This window comes from Anastrepha obliqua, chromosome 3, assembly GCF_027943255.1.
Source record: "Anastrepha obliqua isolate idAnaObli1 chromosome 3, idAnaObli1_1.0, whole genome shotgun sequence".
In the NCBI taxonomy this organism is placed as follows: Eukaryota; Metazoa; Arthropoda; class Insecta; order Diptera; family Tephritidae; genus Anastrepha; species Anastrepha obliqua.
Window position 1 is genome coordinate 42,983,786 of NC_072894.1, and position 22,748 is coordinate 43,006,533.

The following is a 22,748-nucleotide window of genomic DNA, read 5'->3' on the forward strand; positions in this document are numbered from 1 at the left end:
TTTTTTTTTTAAATAGGTAACTGCAAGGCGAAATAACTTACAATATTTTAGTGAAATATTTTTGTCTGGTTGATTTCAGTTGACTACAAGAGGCTGTACCTCCCACGGGGCAAATTAAAGGAGCCACATTTTTTTTTTGTTTTTCTTTTTCAAAAAAATGTTTGTATATCCATTTAAGCATAAATATTAATATGTTATTTATTTTAAGGTAATGATACTCTCAGTTATTCGCAAAAAATGATTGAAAAACTTGTTGTCTGGAGGAGCTGTCCCCCTTATAGAGAAGCTCGGTCAAAGAAGCAACAAAAGATGTAGCGCCAATTATATAATACCAGCAGGTATACTTAAGTAAAATGGCTGCGTATGATGACCCTTATTGGAAAACCATATATTTGTGTTTGAATCTCTGAGTTTTTTTGATATCATCAGATGTCATCAATCATGTCTGCATGGAATCTTTGGCGCAAAAAACGCTAAAGTATTTGCATAGGCTTTTTTTCACATATGAAATTTTTGCACCTCTACAAATTTGCTATCCCGTGCTCCTAGTACAAAAGCATATGCCAAAATATACGTATTTCATTATATACCAACTTTTGGTAACTTTTTTTAACTTTTTTTTTGGACTTAAAAATAAATGGCTTCGCATGTTGCTTATATCATAAATTTGAGCTGAATATTCTGAAAATGTGGAAGGAGTAAGTATAAAGAGATTTGAGCGCATCAACGAACTCTGTTTTATATGTATGAATACATACATGCAATACGTACGTGTATTAAACGTAAGTTTGACCTATTTTTGACACTTGTCAAATGATCATATTTTATCCCCTGCATCAGTGCACAGATGTATGTGCTCTAAAAGCTATTTCCGCAAATTCAAGCTCAACATCCAATACATGAAAGTGGGTCGTGCGATTTACACGTCAATACTGCATTTCTTATCACACTCAACGGAACGCGTTACTTTATGCCCTATATACCTACATATGCACAATCTACATGCATGTGTGTATGTACGTACACCTGTGAGTGTATAGCAAAGAAAAGCTATGTAGACCTTAAGTGTGCTTGACTTTTGCTACGCCAGCAACGATGGTGTCTTCGCAGTTATTGTGCATATCATATGGAACTGGGATTTCTTGTTTTTTTCTTAGTACAAAGTACATTGTCTACATTTTAACCGCAGAACCAGACATCATATTCACACCAGCTGACAGCATTTAACAGCAAATACTAAAACAATAGAACAGAGAACATATTTCTTATATAAGACTAAGCGTAAGTTGGACTAAGTTCCGCTAGTTGGAAAAATTGGATTTAAATATGACTTAAGGCACATCTGCAGTGCTATATAATACAAAAGCCAGAGACATTTGAAGAAGTATTTGCTGTGAAATCGTACAATAAATTTTACGTGTGTTAAATTATTTAATTCTGAAAATCCGCTGTAGTTAACAAATCATGTCAATGTACAAGCGCATACATATGACATAATTAACCCTAATCCCATGTCGTTCCATTTGGCACCTTAATCCCATGTCGATGAGTCGTTCGCGTCCGGCGCTTATTTCTACTATATAACGCCAAAAGAAAAGCTTTAACGAAACATAAGCGAAGAGAGTTTTCCAAAATTTTTTATTTTAATAAAATGTATTTTATCATAAAAAAATGGTATGAAACATGCACTGTGCAGTAGTTTCATAAAAATGGGCCGGACATGAACGACCATCGACTTGGGATTAGGGTTAAGTTTATGCACACCATATTAATTCAAATTTCAAATTTTGTGAAATTAAAAAAAAAAATCCAATAAATTGTCTTTATAATTTTACATTTTTTAATTAAAACCTTTAGAAAAATTTCGAGTATGCAGTTTTATTGCCCATTACATTTTGAGAAATCGCAAGATTTAAAAAATTTTTTTTTGGCGGTCTGGCTCTTATTCATTTAACAAATGCCAGACATATTTTTTTATATAGAGGAAAAATCATCAGGATTTTCAAGTAACTTGCTCACAACGGACACATTTCGTGGTCTAAGTGGCATCGTTGTCTCTATGTGCGATGCGGCTGCCAAAAAACCTTCGAGTAACGTGGAACTTCCACTTTTTATTACATATATATTTTATACTTATCACGTATAGTTACATATATTAACCAGGCACAGCATTTCTGCAGTCAAACCTGCTAGTTCTGCACTACCTTCGACTACCAGTTAGCTTTGCGGCTGCATTAATTCATCTTCTATCCGCTTTTAATGCTAGCAACCGGTATTTTTAACACAGTGATGTCTTGTGAAATGCCATTTGTTAACGCAAGTATTAGCATTGTAATATTTAAGCAACTAGTACGTCATGCATCAGTGTCATACCAGTTGACGAATTGCTTCATAGGGACTAGCAAGCAGATGATTGTCTCCATCAATATTCATCTAATCTTCATTTCTTGCAGCCGCAATATTTATGACATTCTTATACTTCTATAAATTTATATGTATGTATATTTTACGACTAGTAAGATTCTAGATTTCTCCAACTAGTACGATTTCTGTTCTCAACTATCCCCTCTTGCACTAGAATGTTTGCTGAGCATTCAGCTTTTTCACTGCATAGATACGATTGCTTAGCCTTGGTGTGAGCCATTCTCACTTATTGCTATACAAATCAAATTGGAAGCTTTCATACTACATAAGTACAAACAATATTTCTAACTCTCCTACTTTTATTATTCGGTATTCTTGAGCCGACTGGTGCCGCCACCATTGTTGCTCAGTGGTATTAAATTTATGTGCTGCACTTTGGTGGTCTGGCAAACCTGGCATTTGTTTCTTTACGTACATTTTTTTATCTTGTTCTCAGTGTCCTCATTTTTTATACTCCAACGCTTATCAGTGATGATATTTTGTGCAATACATTTTTGGATATGAAGGAAGGTTTTAGGTAACATTTACATGTTCGTACTTGTTTTAGAAGAACTTTAATTTTGAATTTAGGGCAAAAAAGTAAATATGGAGAGAATGCGCAACGCAGTTAGAGAAAAAATTATCAAAAATCAACGGATTTTTGGTCAATTCAATCTCATATTTTATTACACTAAAATTTAATAAGCTTTAAAACTGCGAGCACAATAGTTTTTTTTTTAATCTCATTAAAAAGTTTGAAATTTAATGGAGAATTGTCGAATTTTTTTTTTGTCCATGGATTTAAACTTTGATTTAATATATATGATGTTTGTTGTAGAATGATCTATGTTTTTATAAAAAATTAATGAGAATCAGGAAATTATAAAGCTCTTCAACTGCTCAGTCATAGAACCACAATTGGAATACCTATAGCCACGAGCAAATTAATAATCAAAATCAACTTAATCGAAGAGATCAATAGGACATAGGGAGATGGAGACAGATGCGTTAGAGCTAGACTACTGTGACCACAAATAAATAAGGAAAAGGAACTGCTTAACCTCTCAAGAACGGATATCTAGAAGGTCGTAGCTTGTATAACCTGTCATCGGCTATTTAGCAGGCATTCCTTGAGGATAGGAGTTTTCGCTTATGAATATTGTAGAAGTTGTTAACATAAGGAGGAGAAAAAGTTGAGACAGTTGAGCACTTCTTTTGCAATTGTGCAGCGTTAGCTAAAATCTGAGAGGGTTTTTTAGGTAAATACTTTTAAATTCTCTTCCAGAACTGTGGAGATGGGACCAATCCTGCACTTCACAAAATGATTCCACGAAGAAAAATAAATGAGGTTTCCGTGTTTCACAGTAATATCACAACGTATCTGTAAGGTCTAAGTGAGTTGGTTGTACAGACCGACTACTACCATAAAATCACCTATCTCAATGAGAATCAAAATGCAAACGAAAATCAGTAAAAAATAGGTAAACTATCGTATAAATAAATATATTTAAGTAAATGTATAAACTTCTGCCGCCTTTATTATAATTTAATCAGGAATTAATTTCTGTATAAATTGGAATATGTGAAAAATTAATTAATTTAGCAAAATAAGGCGTATAAAAAATTTAAATTTCACCGAATATTTTACTAAGAAATCCATTTTTTATAGCAAAGTATATGAAAATTAAAAATATCGACGATATTTTCCATAAAATTTCATTCTTATCAAAACGTTTAATAATCGTTTCTTTATTACACCTTATTTGATGAAAGAATCCAAAAAATCGAGATGATGTTTTACCCTTGCAAATTCTGCTTCTTCATCTAGGATCACCTTTTTGGAATATTTTAGTTTTTCTTCTATTTGGACAAAATTCTGAAATATACAGCTAGTCACTTATTTGGGACCAAAGAGAGTTACATAAATTTATTCACTGAAAATACTTTAGAGCACGCCATTAAGCTTTGGTGTTTGAGTAATATTTTTCTTACAGTGAAAGCTCAAGCGCATTACTCCGCACCCACTCTGTCTGCGCATAGGCTTAAGAAATTTGATTTTGAAGCCACATTCCTTAGCCCGATACCTCACCATTCCTTGCGCATATCTGGTATTTGCTCAACAGCTAGAGGTGTGAAGGAAAAGCCATGCAAAGCAATATTGAAATAAAGTTTTACGAGTAATATTTTGCAGAATGGCATCGTCCCAAAAATGATGCTGGCACCATTTAATTCTAATTTGGTTGAGTTATTTAGTTGGGAAAGTTCTAGTCAACTATCATCCAGCCAGCATTCGTTTGGATTGTAAGCACCTAAAGTCCGTTAGGAAAGAAAAAACCGAATTTTTAACTATCATCCAGCCATATGAATTTTTCTGCTGAAATGATTAAGAAAAGTTTGAATTTTGAAACAGTTAAGCAGAACTCAAAATTGAACAGAAAAAGGAAGACGAAATAGCAAATATTAGTTTTAATGTTCTTTTGTGTGACGGAACGTACATGGACAGTATGTTGTGTGAGTTGCTAAGTCTAATACAAATAGACACTTTCGCAAAATTTTAGAGCCATAACCTTACAAGGATGGCTACTCATACCATCAAAGTTCGAGCAAACGTATTGAAACATTTTACTTTTTTACTCAAAAGTACACAGTGGCATGACTACTTTTCTTACTCTGCTATTATGCCTAAAATCTACTTTAGGAACTACTGAAATATACATATGTAGGTATGACATTTTTAATTTCTGAAATTTACCGTTACACAGAAGGTGGGTTGGGTTAATACACGATTGTACTAATTTCCTCTACATTTGCTAAGGGCAACAAATACTCGTATGTGGGTATTAAATTGGTCAGATAACTCAATTTTCGCCATATTGATTGTGTACTCGAACAGATGGAAAAACATTCAGGCATGGCTAAATCGATTTCGCACGCCATTTGGAACATTTTGGCGCACATACATATATACTCGTACATATGTATCACTCAGTCAATGGCAGGCTAATGATATGGGATGTAAAAGTACAACTTGTCGTGTTAAAAAATTTATAGAAGCTGAAAAAGAGTTTTTCTCAAATTTCTCTGAAGTATTATATTCAATTGCTTAGATGTACCTTAAATGAGAAATTTTTTTGAATGAAAGAAACCTAACTGAAACCCTTAGATGTTGAAAGAATGTATTATAGACTCGAAGAGCCATTGTTACAAGTAGAGTTATAAATCAGTATTTAGTTCGAATTTATTTCTATATATATATATATATATATATATGTAATTGGCGCGTACACCCTTTCTGGGTGTTTGGCCGAGCTCCTCCTCCTATTTGTGGTGTGCGTCTTGATGTTGTTCCGCAAATGGAGGGACCTACCGTTTCAAGTCGACTCCGAACGGCAGATATTTCGTGGCAGAATACACTCGCAGGCTTGCCATTGCCTGCCGGGGGTATTGGAAAAAGTTTTTCTTCATTTTGGTGTTTCACCGCGATTCGAACCTACGTTTTGTCTGAATTCCGAATGGTAGTCACGCATCAACCCATTCGGCTACGGCGTCCGCCTTTATATCTTAGAGTTCCGGCAGCTTTCGTTTGGATTGTACCTAAAGTTCGCGTTGCAGCTTAAGATTCAAGAAAGAAAAAACAGAATTTATACTAGAAACTCATTTACTGCAGCAAATGAAGTAAAATACCTATTCGATTTGCCAATCGTTAGCAGAAACGAATGATCTAAATAAATAAATAAACTGGCATAAATATAGCTAACTGGCATAAAATAGATAATGAGTATTAGAAAAACCGTATTCATACATGGAAGCATCCTTGCTTCAGCTCGTGTTCTATCGAAACCCTTTGCTTGCTTGTTCTCCTCAATATTATTGTTGACTATAAACCAAAAATAAAATAATTGCAAAGCAATGCTGTGTGCTGTATGTGAACAAGGCAGCCAACACCAAAAGAGAATTCGCAATGTTGAAGCAAAAAATTCTCCCTGTTTGAACACGGTCTAATGAAACTCTCTTGAAATAGAGTTGGCAACATTAAAAGTAACGCCTTTTACCAGTGTTATGAGGTACAGTACTAGATATTCGCACAAATGCACTCTTAGTTTTAGTTTTGTTACCTTCTCTCTCTTTTCTCAATGCATTGCTCACAACAACTACTACCTCATATTGTTTATCAAACTAACGGAAATTTAGATTGCATGCAAAATTCAACTTTTGTTGTTGTTGTTATACTTAAATTGATGTATTTAAAATATCATACTAAAAACAGGAAGACAAATCCCATATTCATTTTTAATATAGACATATTTGGAGAACTTTTCATAATTAATTGGTCCTCCATTTATATTAATAACTTAAAAAATACGTGTTGGCATTGACTTCACTTAGTTTTGAAATCTTTCTAAGTTTCCCTAATGGTCAATTTCAGTTACATTACTGACTTTAAGTTCTGTCCATGCGCTGTTTTGCGTGACATTCGCCCCCTTAGGTTCTCCACAGCATTCAAATCTGGACTGCATGCAGGCGATTTAGTATTCGGTATGTTGTGCTCTTCAAACCGTTTCAACGTTTCTTTGGAAACGTGCGTGGTAGCGTTCGTTGCTTATTCTTATTTTGTCATCCAAAGAAAGCATCGCCCAACAATTCCGCGAATATTTCAGAATTCATTCTGCTTTTCCTCTTGATGAAAATGCCGCTTACACCATACCACTGCCACCACCAAATCTTCTTTTTGACATCCGTACGCCGCTGTTACGCAAATCGTACAAGTAATAATTGTGTGAGTCTGGGCCATTTTTTTTCATCGGAGAACACCATATTGTCCCACTGAGTTTCACACTGCGTGTGCTTTTGAGCGAAATCTAAATTCGCTTGTCGGTGATATGTTTTCAATTCAGGCTTGCACACCGGTTGTTTTCCATTTCATGTAATCTGTGTTACGTAAAATGTATCTAATGTGCCTGCTTGTCACTGGAAAGCCTAGCTTCTCTTTTATTTGAGTCGACTTTGAAAAACTTTTCTTGGCATCCTTTTTAATTGGGATTATTTAGCGGTTAGTCAGTTTTTGCCTTTTGTAGGCAAGAGCGCATCACTGCCTCTGATTGTCTGACTCTTTGCTCAATTTCTCGATTTAAATAGCTTTGCTTATGGTAGAGGTTGATTTAGACTTTTCCAGAATCGTTGAGATATTTTCCCTTTTGCCTTTTGATAAAAACCTTTAAAGTAAATTGCATTTTAAGTGTTAAAAACTCACCAATTATCAATTTAACGTAATCAGACTCGATGAATCTTGCTCGATAGCTTTTTTATTACTTTCACATGCAAGTTTTTCGACAAAAGAGCTGAGCTTAAAGATAGTGATCACAGAAGTGACGAATCGAATACGCCTATTCTTCCATTTAAAAATTACCAGTACATTTCCACTCCATTCATTACTTTAGGTATTTCTGTTAACCTAAAATAACATCACTGATGTGAACGCTAACAGCGGCTTGCATCCTTTCACTGTCATTCTTTTACTTACACTCTCTATTATTCTAAGTATTCGCTTATGCTCCATGGACGCATCCATCCATTTGTGCCACATCCGCTTGTGAAATTTATATTTTTTTTCTTGTTTTTATTTTCGTGGTCGCTTTTTCCCGGGAAATGAGTTTTTTGTCTTATTTGATTTTTTACTGCCTTCTGCATATAATTTTTTTCCCCTACAACACAACATTTTGTTTCATTAAAGTGATTCATTTTCAAATGATTGTTTTAGGAAAACAGTGCAATGTGTGCGGTAAGAGACAGAAGAAAGGAGAGAGATAGGAGATAAAATATGCAGCATTAAGTTCGACTTTAGCTTCCTTCAACAAAACCTGTTTCCTGTTATTCATTTGTCTAGAAACCGAATGAAAACTTGGTCAAATGTATTTAGGATGAATATTTTTTTTTTCGTTCGCGCACTGCTATCGATTTCACAGCTTTTTAGTTAATGTATAAATATTTATAAATGCAATATGAGTGCATTTACAGTGAATTATAATAATAAAATTTACGTATAACTTAAGTTGAAAATACCCATGAAAAAAATTTTTTATATGTATATCATTAATGTTATTTTACAATAGCTGTCGAAGTTCAAAAATCGATAGTTCAAATTCCAAAGCTTCCATGGACCATATTTTATTTAATATTTTTATGAGGAGTTTTTTCATGGCAGAAATAAACCCAAAGGATTGCCATTACCTGCCAAGGAGTAACCGCTACTTTTTCTTCATTTTGGTGTTTCACGAAGGTTTGAACCTACGTACTCCGAATGGTAGTCAAGCATCAACACATTCGGCTGTGGCGGTCGTCTTTTTTTTGTTCTTTTTTTTTTTTGGATTCAACGTTTAACATTGATATAATATTTCAGGCATTATATTGTTAGTACTTCTATTTTACTGTTTGACTAAAAGCTTGACTGGCAGAGAAAATATTAATTCTGATTTTAATTATTTCCTCGACCGCCATAAAAATATGCGACGCATCCCAGGTTTTTATAAACCAATTTTTTTGTTGCACTTTTATCATGGGTTTGTATTGCTTTTGGTATTTTATTGCTGTTTGTTACTTTTTCTGATTTCATAGCTTTGGTCAGTTTATAAGTCGTTGCGTAGGCGTAGATGCGGCTTTATGATTTTGGTAATTTCGTAGCTGAATTTTTGCTTTGACGAGTAAGAGACAACTTGTGTGGTATCTCGGTTTCCCTTTGAAATTAAATTTCCAAAATTTTTGCCTTTAATTTTGTTTAAAAATTCATTATGTTAAATGTTGGTTATGGCGCAATACAATGAATTCAAAGTAAAATATTATGCAATATTTTGTAAAAGTGTATGTAGGTATAAATAATTAGATAATTATGAATAAAGATAAACACAAGAATAAATAATAAAATCAAACAAAAAACAAAAAGTGAAATTAATAAGAAGTACACTTTCTTGGGTGTTTGGCCGAGCTCCTCCTCCTATTTGTGGTGTGCGTCTTGATGTTGTTCCACAAATGGAGAGACCTATAGTTTCAAGCCGACTCCGAACGGCAGATATTTTTATGAGAAGTTTTTTCATGGCAGAAATACACTCGCAGGCTTGCCATTGCCTGTCGAGGGGCGACAGCTATTAGAAAAAACTTTTTCTTCGTTTTAGTGTTTCACCGAGAGAATAAGAAGTAATAGCGTGCGCACATATTCATACATGTGCATGTATATGGAAAGTAGTACTAAGACGATGAGTCCAACACGGCGTATGAGTAACTTCATGAGACTTACACTCTACAGAATATTACGATACTAAAACGAAAATTATGATAGTGTATGTATTTATCCACAATTTAATAACTTAATAGACAGTTCGCAAGTCTCCTAAATTTCACTCAAATTTATATGTTATTCTATACATTTCTATATGTGAGTGAGGCCCGCTGATTTGAAGCACAAAGTGGCGCTGCTTCAATGCAATCCCTTGAAAGCTTACACAAATGATAACAATTAAAAAATTTTAATATGAAAATTTCTCATTTTGAAATTACAATGCACTAGAATAATTGTTGAGCTAAAAACTTATTATTCCCAAGATAATCGGACATCCTAAATTTTATTCATTCCCACGTTATCCTGCAGCCAACTTTCTTGCTTTACACCTTGCGATGTTGCATGGGGAAATTATATAAACTGTTAGAAAATATGTCCTATTTGTAGGTCCGTACAATGAGGATATGTTAGATACTGGTCAGAGATAGAAATCTAACCTATGGAGGTTGCATTCTATGATCCGTAAAATAACGAAAAAATAACTTATCTGCGCATTGTAGTCGACGGATCTGGGATCACGAGTAGCAGAATATTAAGAGACTTGTAATGCACAACATTCTAAGAAGTACGAATATTCTATAGCATTATCAAAAACTTGTTTACCAAAAAGTAAAAAAAAGTAAAATACGCGCCTAGATGCTGTTTTAAAATGAAACATAACCTATGATTAAAAAGTGCCGGAAATGGTTAGATAAACGAAACGCGCACTTGGAAACCGGCCGATATTTTTTTCTTATATTTTTGGGATTGTAAGGCACACATCTGTCTCTTTATAGCACCATCGGATCGTTTGATATATGCTTTACTTCGCAAACGGCCGGAAATGTGGGCAAATAATTCTTGGATTTTACGTGATGATAACGCGCCATCGCCCCGAGCCCAAATTGTGATGTATTACACCATCGTGCAAGCACCGTATTCACCTGATATGGCCCCGTGCGACTTCTTTTTGTTTCCTAAGCTGAAGTTACCACTTCGTAGAAGGAAATTTCAGTTGATAGAAGAGATCAAAGAGAATGCGACGAGGGAGCTGAAGCCGATCTCTTCGTCGACCTACCAGAGGTGCATGGACGACTGGATTAAGCGTTAGCACATGTATTTTGCTTCAGACGGGTCGTATTTTGAAGGATACAAAATAAATTTGCCTGAAATTCAATAATTTAGGTTTTATCAGGTTTTACATTTTATTAAAATTTTATTAAAAATAAGGCTTCTAACAATTATATGTGGTAATTGAAACCATTTAAATGCTTACCGTGAGCAAGTCTACATGTAAAATCTACCTAACAGTCGATTTATGAATGCCTAATTGTTGATAACCTCCAGTTTTTGTTCTGCCAGTCCTTTTTATCTCCTTGACAGAAACAGTTCACCATTCTTTGAGTTGTCGACACATTCGGAAGAAAAGTATTTCCACCAAAAAATTACGCGTAGTTCTATCATGCATATTCTGTCTACTTGCACATCTGTTTAATTGACAAAGGTCAGAAACGACAAAAAAATATCCATCTATGATTCATTTACTACTATCACTTGGGAGTCACTTTTGAAAGAAATTTTATATAAGGTGGTAATTGTATAGTATAATAGACCAAAAGCAGCAAAGATTCTAATCATTTTTTTATTTTTTATGCACGAATAAGTTAGAGTAAAAAACAAAGTTACATACGATGTTAAATTTCCAAGCATTTGTGTGAAAGATATTTGAACTCGTTCTAAAACCCCGGCAGTGGCTAGGAATCGTTAATATTCTTGAATAATAATACATAGCTATTGTTCTGCGGGGCTATTTACAGGATTACTGTAGGCAAATATTTTCGAGAGGGTTTTAATCAACCCACCTGCGTAGAAAAGTTTAGTGTAAATGCTCACTATCGAAAAATGAGCTGGAACCACATTTGTTGCTTTTGGTCCAAAAGAATGTTGTTCAAATGTTGAACTATTGTCCATCAAATAGCAGGTTTGAGAAATCTGTTGCCCGCAATACCTCTCCAAATGTTAAAAATAAGACATATCTTCAAAAATCTGTGAAAAGAAAAACGGCGCAAGTAAAATAGTGAAAAATAAATGGTGCCTCATCCCCACTTAGGCGAGCATCTCGATTACTACTTACTGTAGTAATAACCATAACTAATTTCTTATAAAACCAATGCCTAGTTTTTATATGTTAAAACTAAATTTTCATCCATTCGTCTAATATTACGAGTTGTAACTCTCATTAAATATGTATGAGTTTACATGGTTCCAAAAACTAACGTTAAGTTAACCCTTAACCGGTATCGTGGGGGCCGCGCAGACCCCACGCGTTTTATTTTTTTGAATTTCTTAAAAACTACGCATAGTACGCGGCTGCCATTTTGAGTAATCTCATTACGTCGCGACACGCGGTGGGTGTTGGACGTTCGGCGCTGAAGCTTTTACCAGAGCGGAGCTACGTACGTTGCGGGGGCCGTGCGGACCCCACTATACCAGTTCCGTAAGTTTTTAGTAAATATTTTATTTAACTTATTTGTTTGTTTTACAGTTATTTTGCTAAGATGGCGAGACCTTTGAGTAATAGGACTATAGAAGAAATACTGAACGAGGATTCTGACTCCGAATCAGTACTCGGTGGCCATCTAGAAGAACAAATCAGTGACAATGATGGAATTAGCGATTGTGAGGAGCCGCCAACACAAGACTCAGATAACAGCGAGGATCTGGGTCCAGAAATTGAAGCATGTTCTTCAAAGAGTGAAGATGAACCTGTTGCAGGACCGAGTCAGAGCAGTTACTATGGAAAAAATAAATACAAATGGTCTAAAAATCCACCAGCAGCTTCACGAACTCGTCAACATAACATCGTTAGACAAAGACCTGGATTGATTGGTCCAGCAGCGTCAAAAAATGAGATGACTACCAAAGAATCATTTGAACTACTTACAGATGGTAATATTGTACAAATTATAACTAACTATACAAACGAAAAGATTACAGAGAGTTCAGGAAAGTATTCCACAGTGGCATTTTGGACAAATCATGTTTCTGAAACGGAGATGAAAGCTTTTATAGGTCTTATGTTACTGGCCGGAGTATTCAAATCTGGACATGAAGATATAGAATCTTTGTGGGCCACAGACGGAACTGGTCGCGAAATTTTTAGAACAACCATGGCATTGAAAAGATTTTTGTTCATTTTGGCAAATCTACGGTTTGATGATATTGCATCAAGGGAGGAACGAAAGACTGTAAATAGGACGGCATTGATTTCTGAAGTGTTTGACAGATTTATAGAAAATTGTCAGAAGAATTACAGTTGTTCGGAATATATAACCATTGACGAAATGTTATGTCCATTTCGAGGCCGATGTTTGTTCCGGGCTTACATGAAATCAAAGCCAGCTAAATATGGCATCAAAATAGTATGCCTATGTGATGCTAAGACTATTTATATAATGCTTTCATATATACTGGGAAACAGCAAGGTCGTACCAGGTGTCAACAATCTATACCTACACAATCCGTACTACAGTTAGCTACTACAAAAATACCAAAAAATTGTCAAAATTTTGTGATCTCATGTAGTAAATAAGTTAAAAGAAGTATATGAATAAAAACTTATTAATTTCATAAAACAAGCTTGTTATTTGTCCTATCAAAATAATTCTTGAAAAAAATTGTAGACATTTGTATCCTAGAATCTAATTTTAATAGGGGGCCGTGCGGCCCCCACGATACTAGTTTCGTTAGTCAAATTTACGATACCAGTTAAGGGTTAAAAACGAAAAATTTATATAATAGAGCAAATCAAAATTATGTCCAATCTACTTGGTATTACGGCATTTGCAAATTATGTGTTTGTAATAGGACTATGAATAAGTTCGTGCGGTTTTACAACAGATGGCGTAACTTGATTATTATTCCATCGATCCACATTTCCAAACATTCATTGGAGAGCTACTGTCGTAAGGCACAAACGTCAGTATAAGTTTTTTATTTGAAGCGTAAACAACAATATTTTTACCACACTTGAAAATGTCGAATTTCGTGCCAAATAATGTGTTTTTGCGGGGAATTCTTCTTCATTATTTTAATATGAAGAAAAAAGCAGCCGAAAGTCATCGTATCTTGGTGGAAGTTTATGGTGAGCATGCTCTAGCTGAGCGAACGTGCCAGAAGTGGTTTGCACGCTTTAAAAGTGGTGATTTTGGCTTGGAAGACGAAGAACGCGAGGGTGCGCCGCCAAAGTTCATGGATACCGAATTGGAGGAATTGCTCGATCAAGATCCGGCTCAAACGCAAGAAGAGGTTGCAAAAACTTTGGGAGTTGATCAATCAACCATTTCCAAACGTTTAAAAGCCATGGGAATGATCCGAAAGGTAGGCCATTGGGTGCCGTATGAATTGAAGCCAAGAGACGTTGAACGCCGTTTTATGGCATGCGAACAACTGCTTCAACGGCACAAAAGAAAGGGTTTTTTGCATCGAATTGTGACTGGCGATGAAAAGTGGGTCCATTACGACAATCCAAAACGTCGGGCAACGTATGGATACCCTGGCCATGCTTCAACATCGACGTCGGCGCAGAATATTCATGGCCTGAAGGTTATGCTGTGTATCTGGTGGGACCAGCTGGGTGTTGTGTATTATGAGCTACTGAAACCGAATGAAACGATTACGGGGGAGGTCTACCGACGACAATTGATGCGTTTGAGCCGAGCACTGCGAGAAAAACGGCCGCAATACGCCGATAGACACGACAAAGTTATTTTGCAACATGACAATGCTCGGCCACATGTTGCACAAGTGGTCAAAACATACTTAGAAACGCTCAAATGGGATGTCCTACCCCACCCGCCGTATAGTCCAGACCTTGCGCCATCCGATTACTATCTCTTCCGATCGATGCAACATGGCCTGGCTGACCAGCACTTCCGTAATTACGATGAAGTCAAAAAATGGATCGATTCGTGGATTGCGGCAAAACCGACCGAATTTTTCACAAAGGGAATCCGTGAATTGCCAGAAAGATGGGAAAAAGTAGTAGTAAGCGATGGACAATACTTTGAATATTAAATTTGTAACCATTTTACGTCAATAAAGTTTCAAATTTCGAAAAAAAACCGCACGAACTTATTCATAGTCCATTACAATATTTTGTTGTTGTGTTGCCATGGTAATTTGAAAATGTTATGATTTCAGTTTTATATCTCTGATGATTATTTTATTTCAATATTAAACCAAATTCTCATAATGCAAATTATTAAAATTTCCACTCCAACTCCATCATCAACTGTCAGCTGCATGTAAAATATCACACATCACTTCTAAAATACTTTGGAAAATAAATTGCAATTTTCCAGCAACAACGCATAATGAAGCACCTGAAATTAGGTGGATACAGATGGGTAGAAACAAGTATGAAATGCAATTTAAATGCAACGATAAGCGCATACACACATACGAATTTGCAATTTGAGATATTTTTCAATTTCTCTACCATGATGGCACGAGCATCTTCAAACGCAAAAACAACAATAGTAAATAAATAAAAAAATGTACACTGCTAAATTTATAGTTAGTAGAGATTCAGTGTGTTTTATTTTCAAACTGGGCACAAGTGTGTGTTGCAGTGGCATCTGCTGTTGGAGTGCCGTTATTGGCCTTGCTTATGCAATCGCACAATGATAATGGCAATAACGGCAATGGAGGTTGCAGCCCGCAACAGTAACAGCAAGAGTGACTAGTTTTTGCATTAATAGAAAAATGTTATAGCATCAGACAAAAGCCATCTGTGCTCCATTTTCATGTGTGTGCCTATGTATGCATGTGTATGTTGAGTCACTGCAAGAAAACTACTTCATGACAGAACTTCTCGGTAGAATTATGTATAAAACACTTGTGTGGCATTAAAATAACATTTGCAACTCTAGAGTGGCACAATTATTGCATACGCTGTCAGTACCAAGCATCCCTGCAAGACGCGGCTACCAGAAACTCCAATGCATTCGAACAGTCAACACACGAAAACTTACTTGACACTTATTGAAATTAGTGACATTTTTCTCTGTTGCGCCAGAACACTTCCACAAGGATTTGCATGAGAGAGGGGGAGAACGAATGTTTTATTAAATAATAAAAATATCTGCCGTTCGGAGTCACTTTAAAACCGTAGGCCCCTCCATTTGAGGCACAAAAGGGTGTAAGCGCCAACTATATATAATATAAATATATTTACATACACTTATATATAATCACATATATATACATAAAAAAAAAAAAATAAATAATTGGCGCGTACACTTCTGTTAGGTGTTTGGCCGAGCTCCTCCTCCTATTTGTGGTGTGCGTCTTGGTGTTGTTCCGCAAATGGAGGGACCTACAGTTTCAAGCCGACTCCGAACGGCAGATATTTTTATGAGGAGCTTTTTCATGGCAGATATACACTCGGAGGTTTGCCATTGCCTGCCGAGGGGCGACCGCTATTAGAAAAATGTTTTTTTTTTATTAATTTTGCTTTCACCGAGATTTGAACCCACGACTTCTCAGTGAATTCCGAATGGTGATCACGCACCAACCCATTCGGCTACGGCGGCTATGTATAACTAAAAATCAAATTTGATAATTCGTTAAAGCTGGTGGCGGAAGTGTTATTTGGAAATTAATATAAAAAAATTTGCACAATCGGTTAACACTTCATCTTTTAGTTGCTTCCAAATTTATTTAATCGAAAGACGACTTGTATTCGAGAGGATCCATAAGCGGTTGCAATATACATTAAGAGTAAGCAAACATGAATTTATCATTATTATTGTTTAAGAATGTGCTTATATCTGATTATTAATTATTTATTTACTTATTTTATTATATTATATATATTATTATATAACTCACTGTTTAGCATGTAATGTAGTCTGAGATGAAATCAGATGAAATATACGTTTCTTCTTCCTGATTGGTTTAACAAAGTTTGTTAATCGTTTCTTTCTCATGCTAACCGGCGCTAGTTGGACACACAAAGTTAAGCCAAGTCCTTCTCCACCATCTTCCGCAGAATCTTTCTCTCAAACACTCCAAGTGGCGCTTCATCGGATGTTGTCATAGTCCACGCTTCTGGGCCATCCCATAGGACGGGCATGATGAAAGCCTTACAGAGTGCTAGTTTTTTTCGTCGAGAGGGGACTTTAATACTCAGTTGCCTACTTAGTCCAAAGTAACACTTGTTGGCAAGAGAGATTCTCTGTAGAGATTTCAAGGCTGACAGTGCTATCGGTGTAATTGCTGTTAATGGAAATATACATACATATACACTACGTTTAATTACTATAGCACCTGGACTTACTTACAAGTTTCGATACTTTATTTGTTTTTTTACTTCTTATTTCATAGTTCATTCTCTTATAAAAACCATTTAAATTCAAGATTTAAACTTTATGCGAATTGAAGAAAAAAAAATTAATTTTCACCAAGATGTCACACTTCTCAATCAGAACTTTTAGAAAAATTTTGGGTGATGCGCGGTTGATGTTGCTTCACAAATGAAGGGACCTACAGTTTCAAGCCACCTTCGAGTGGCAAATGATTTTTTAAGAGGAACTTTTTTCGTAGCAGAAATACACTTCTATATCTTGGTATTTCTTATCCCATTCGACTACGGTAGCTCAAAAATCGTGTTGATTTTTGAGAATTTTTGATCATCAGCGAAAGAAATTGTAAAAAATCAACGCAAATTTTAAGGCCCTTCCAACTTACACTTTACCAAAACTCAATCAGCTATAATACTGCATATCCGAAGTTTTTCTAAAGACTCTTATTAAAAAGAATGAAACTTCACTCGTGATTTGCTGAACTTCTTTTAAATAACAAAAAGTTGTAAGCTTGGATTTATATGAGAATGGACTATGTTTACATAACAAACTTATTACAACTAAAAGATAAATTGTCAAAACTTTTCAATAAGGCTCTGTCCTATAGTTATTTAAGGTAGTGTATACCTTTTTTAATTAATTATACAAATTTTTAAAAATATAAAGAAATTAACAGTCGTTCTAAATAGTATTTAATTATTCTTTTAAATTTATAAATATTTAATCACTATATTATTTTGAAGTCTTTTATTTTACCTCTGATAAACCTGATGGGCAGAAAAACGCAAATGTTTTTTAGGCGTTAGAAACTATTTAATTGAAACGCTGTAGTACAGTCTAACTAATATTTCCATGTATAAGCAAGCTGCCTAACATCTCTAGTAAACCCATAGTGATTTAACTGGTAGTATTCTTACAGGGTTGGAGAGGGCGCATGTCCATATATTATATTTGCGAGTAGGTATTTGTGCGGGTGGATATATGGAGGAAAATATGTAGTGTCAGAAGTAGAATAGCAGATGACTGGCACACGAGTAGTGGAAATTTGATAGTGCAATAGCTGTGAATGGGTAGATGCAGCAGTATCTGCTATGCACTTATCACAAGTTACAAAGATACACCCAAACTCACTCACATCCGTATATTAAGGATACCCTACAGGACATATGAGTATCAAATAAGTTTTTAAATCATTTATATCATTCCATAACAATAGTGTTTGCAAACTACACCTCTCGAAAAATACTGAGTTCTTACACCTTGTATAATACTAGGTTGTGCTATAATCTTTTCGGTTCGATAAAAGAGGGTTTTGCCACCAGCGAATTGTTTTTTTTGTTATGTTGGTACACCCTTCATATTGGCGTGTGTGAAGTTCCATTTCAATATGTCAATCGACGTGTCACAGAATTTTCTACAATGGAAAAAATCAAGTATCGTGCAGTCATTGAATTTTTACAATATTTTTGGAAGGTTTAACAGCAAAGGAGATATAATGAGCAAATGTTGAAAGAACTTTATAAAAACGTTTCCCTATCAATTAGTACAGTAGAAAGATGGGCTGCTGAACGTGGTCGTACAAGCTTTGAAGGCGGCCCAAAGCAGCCACGGCAGCAGCACTGAAAGAAATTTAATAGATGCCCTAGGCATCTCATTGGGCAGTGTACGCAATTTTAACTGAAGTATTGGGCTTCAGAAACATATGTTCACAATGGGTGTCGCAATCTCTAACAATGGAACAAAAACGCATTCGAATGCGACTTTCCCAGCAACATTTAGAGCGCTTTCGAAGGGATAAATTTATTTTGTGCATCGGTTCATCACTAAGAATGAGGCTTGGGTCTATCACCATGATTCTAAATTAAAACAAGAGGCCAAAGAGTGGTGCGATCCTGACTCTTTGGTTCCGAAATGAGTTCGGACAAGAAGGTTTTAGCAATAGTTTTTTTGAGATGCGAAAGGGATTTTACTTGTGGATTACTGTAAACTATGTAGTAGAACAATAAATTTTCATTATTATAGTAACCTTTAACACCAACTGTAGGAAAAAATTCGTGAAAAAGGACTCAGTTTATACTGGAAAAAATTCGTTTTCATTAGACCAGTGCAGCGTGTGACCAAAGCATTTTGACAAAGGCTAAAATCTATAATTTGAATTTCGAATTGTTGGAGCATTCACCGTATTCACTTGATTTGGCCCCTAGCAACTTTCATCCATCTGGTTCCACACCAAAAAAAAAATTCAAGTTTGAAAAGCGTTTTTCGTCAAATGATGAGGTCATAACAACTGTGGAAGCATATTTTGCAGCCCTTCCAGATGCTCACTTCAGTGATGAAATTTCTAAATTATTATATAATCTCGTTGGAGCATGTTTATTGATATTCACGGAGACTATACTTAATAATAAAGTGTATTTAAAGCCATACAATTTTGTTTTTCTTATCGAACCGCAAAACTTGTTGAACAACTCACTATATCTATTTTTCTTTTATAGCAATTTCATATAAGTGAGAAATATATCTACATTACTCTAAAAAGGCAAAGCAACTAATCTTTCATATACTTACAATGTTTCCTACTGGCTAAAAAACTATACACATGAACCGACATTTTCCTCTACTCTTGTCATGCATTATCAGTACGTATGTTTATATGTATGTAAGTTCGAGTACCACATATTCCAGCGGTTTATGTTACAAGAATATTTTGCCATCGCTAAAAGTCAGCTTCGGCTGTATGTCGTTCTTAAAAGTTGCTAAAAGTCTTAAAAATATGTTTTATGCCATTATGTATGCAATCGAAAGCTTTGTCTTTGCGTACAGTATCTGCATGCAATTACCCAGCATACACACACACACATGCACATATAACTTTGAACTAGAATGTTGCACTAAAATCGCTACAATATTTTTGCTGACATTGTCACCTGCTATGAGATGTATAAGGAGTATTGAGCGAATTGTGGCAGACTGTCGCATAATCTGGCTATTCTTAAGTTTAATTTTTTTGCAGCCCGCCAGTTGTGCTATGGTGAGCTTCTGATCTTATCTTTATATAACCCCAGCCAACACATAGTTGGCCACATACTCGTATAGCATTTTGAAATTAAGGTTTAAAGCGATAACCATGTCTGGCCGTTTCTCTAGAATGATTAATTTAAATTTTGTGGGCGCAAAATTGATCTTAATTAATTGAATTTAATTTAGGGGAAAAATTCCTGAAATATTAAAATGTAATATATAAAATCTTAAAACTCACACAACTCTTTTAATTTTAATTCAATTACAGTCAAATATAGCTCATTCGACCCGAAATTAAATTTACTATATTATAACAGCAGTGTACTAAAAAAAATCCTCAATATCGGATAATATCGCAAAAATGATGTCAAAGTTGAAAAAATAGAGAAAAAATAAAAAAATTCCGAATACTTCCGCCTACAGTCTCGTCAGTTGTCATTTCAGAAAAATTGTCAACACACTGTCAAAAAGGCTTGTTTTTGTTCTTTCGAACCAAAAAAACAAATTCGAAATCGGATGGAAATTGGCGAAGTTAGGAGTGATTGTTCACATCAACCTACTGAAAAACGGTTTTATGGCCATAAAATGAGATTTTGGGGGTGTATTGGAAATTTCTCCTATACCATGTTTCTTAGTTTTACTATACCTACAAGTTGTGCCAGGTCTCCATAAAAGTATATTTTCACTGCCGCACAGTGTTATTTGTGCATTAAAGAAAAAAATCAGTTGAAATTGATATAATAAAGCAAGCAGATGTCTATTCAGAACTGAAAGATAATGCAGGTGTCCTGCAAGGCAGTGTACTCGGACCAGTTTTGTATCTCTTGTATACTAACGATATACCCACATGCAGCAATACAACAACTGCAACATTTGCCGATGATACTGCAGTATTAGCAACTGATGAAAAACACTTAGAAGCAATTCAGAAGTTACAAGCATCAGTAAATGCAATTCAAAATTGGACCAAAAAATGGCGAGTCAAGTTAAATGAAACCAAGTCTGTGCATGTTGACTTCACTAATAGAAATATGAATTATAAACCAATATTTATCAATAATACGGCAATACCGCATGCAAATACGGTAAAATATCTAGAAATGACCTTAGATGCTAAGCTGAGATGGAAAGCACATGTCAAGAAAAAACACGAGGAGTTAATTCTTAAATACAAGAAAATTTATTGGCTGTTAGGCTGTTAGGCTCTCAATTTATAACAAAATACTTTTATACAACCAAATACTGACAACAGTGTGGTCATATGGCATACAGCTCTGGGGCTGCACCAGTGAAAGCAACAAAAACATCATTCAACGATTCCAAAATAAAGTATTACGCAACATCGTTAGAGCGGCGTGGTACATTCGTAATTGCAATCTACATAAGGATCTTAATATAGACACCATTACGGATATCATAAAAAAATTCGCAAGTAAACATAAAGAGAGACTTCAGCAGCACATCAATGATGAAGCAGCCAAACTACTTGTAACTGATGATCTCACGAGAAGATTTAAAAGGATGAAACCGCATGATCTCTTTTCATAAAATTTTGTCTTTACTTGAGATGTTTTAATTTAATTAAATACATGTAAAATGAATTGCTTGCTAGTTTTGTTAACTAGATTGCAATAGTAATAAAAATAATAAAAAAACAATAGTAATAAAATAAAAAAAAAACAAAAAAAAGTTGAAATTGATGTACATATGAATGCATGCCTTCATAGTTTTGAAATTGCTTAAGGTATTAGTTTGGGGAAAAAAATTCATTTTTTTCTCCGTAGATGGCTGTAGTGATCGATATCTCGCAAAGTATCGATTGAACAATTTAAAGTTTATGCTCGTTGTAACGGTGATATTTCAGGCTAAAAAACTGTTTGCTGCTTCTTGTTTGTTCCGTTCAGTTGTGAGTTACAGGGAGTTAACAATGGAACTCAACTAAGAGAAAATTTAGTACATTTTACAGTTTACTAAAGGTGAAATGTGAATAGCCTTTGGTGCCGCTACTGTAACAGCTACTTACGAGTAATTTTGTTTCGTCGAATCCATTTAAGCATTCCTGATGTTAGAGAAAATGTCGATAAAATCACAGAAATAATCGAAATTGATCAGCATGTTGGTAGTCGTAGCATCGCCCCGAAGCTAAAAAGATCGCCCATCGAACAGTTTTTAACCATTTGTGCAAAAAGTGTACGCAAAAATAATGATATAATTACATATACAGGGTGTCTGGTTGCAGAATTAGTAATAAAAAACTAAATTAAAAAAGAATTCGTAATGATAAAAAGTGTATATCAAAGTTACAAAGAAGATAAGTGGGATTTCATTTTCTTTCAATCATTTCCGCTAAACGTTAAAGTGATGTTGGGATGCCATTACCATCGCGATCGGTAATTTCTTTTAGTGCTGATATGGTTGCTGAGTTTGCTTCATTAACTTTACTTTTGAAGTACACCCCAAATGTCCATACAGGTAAAACTGGGCGACCTTAATATTTCACGCACAATAGTTTTTGGAAGTCCCAGGCAGCCGTTTGCTTACGCCCGGACTGACGAGGCATCGTTCAAGGGATCATATACGTATATATTGTATAATTGGCGCGTGCAGCCTTTCTGGGTGTTTGGCAGAGCTCCTCCTACTATTTGCGG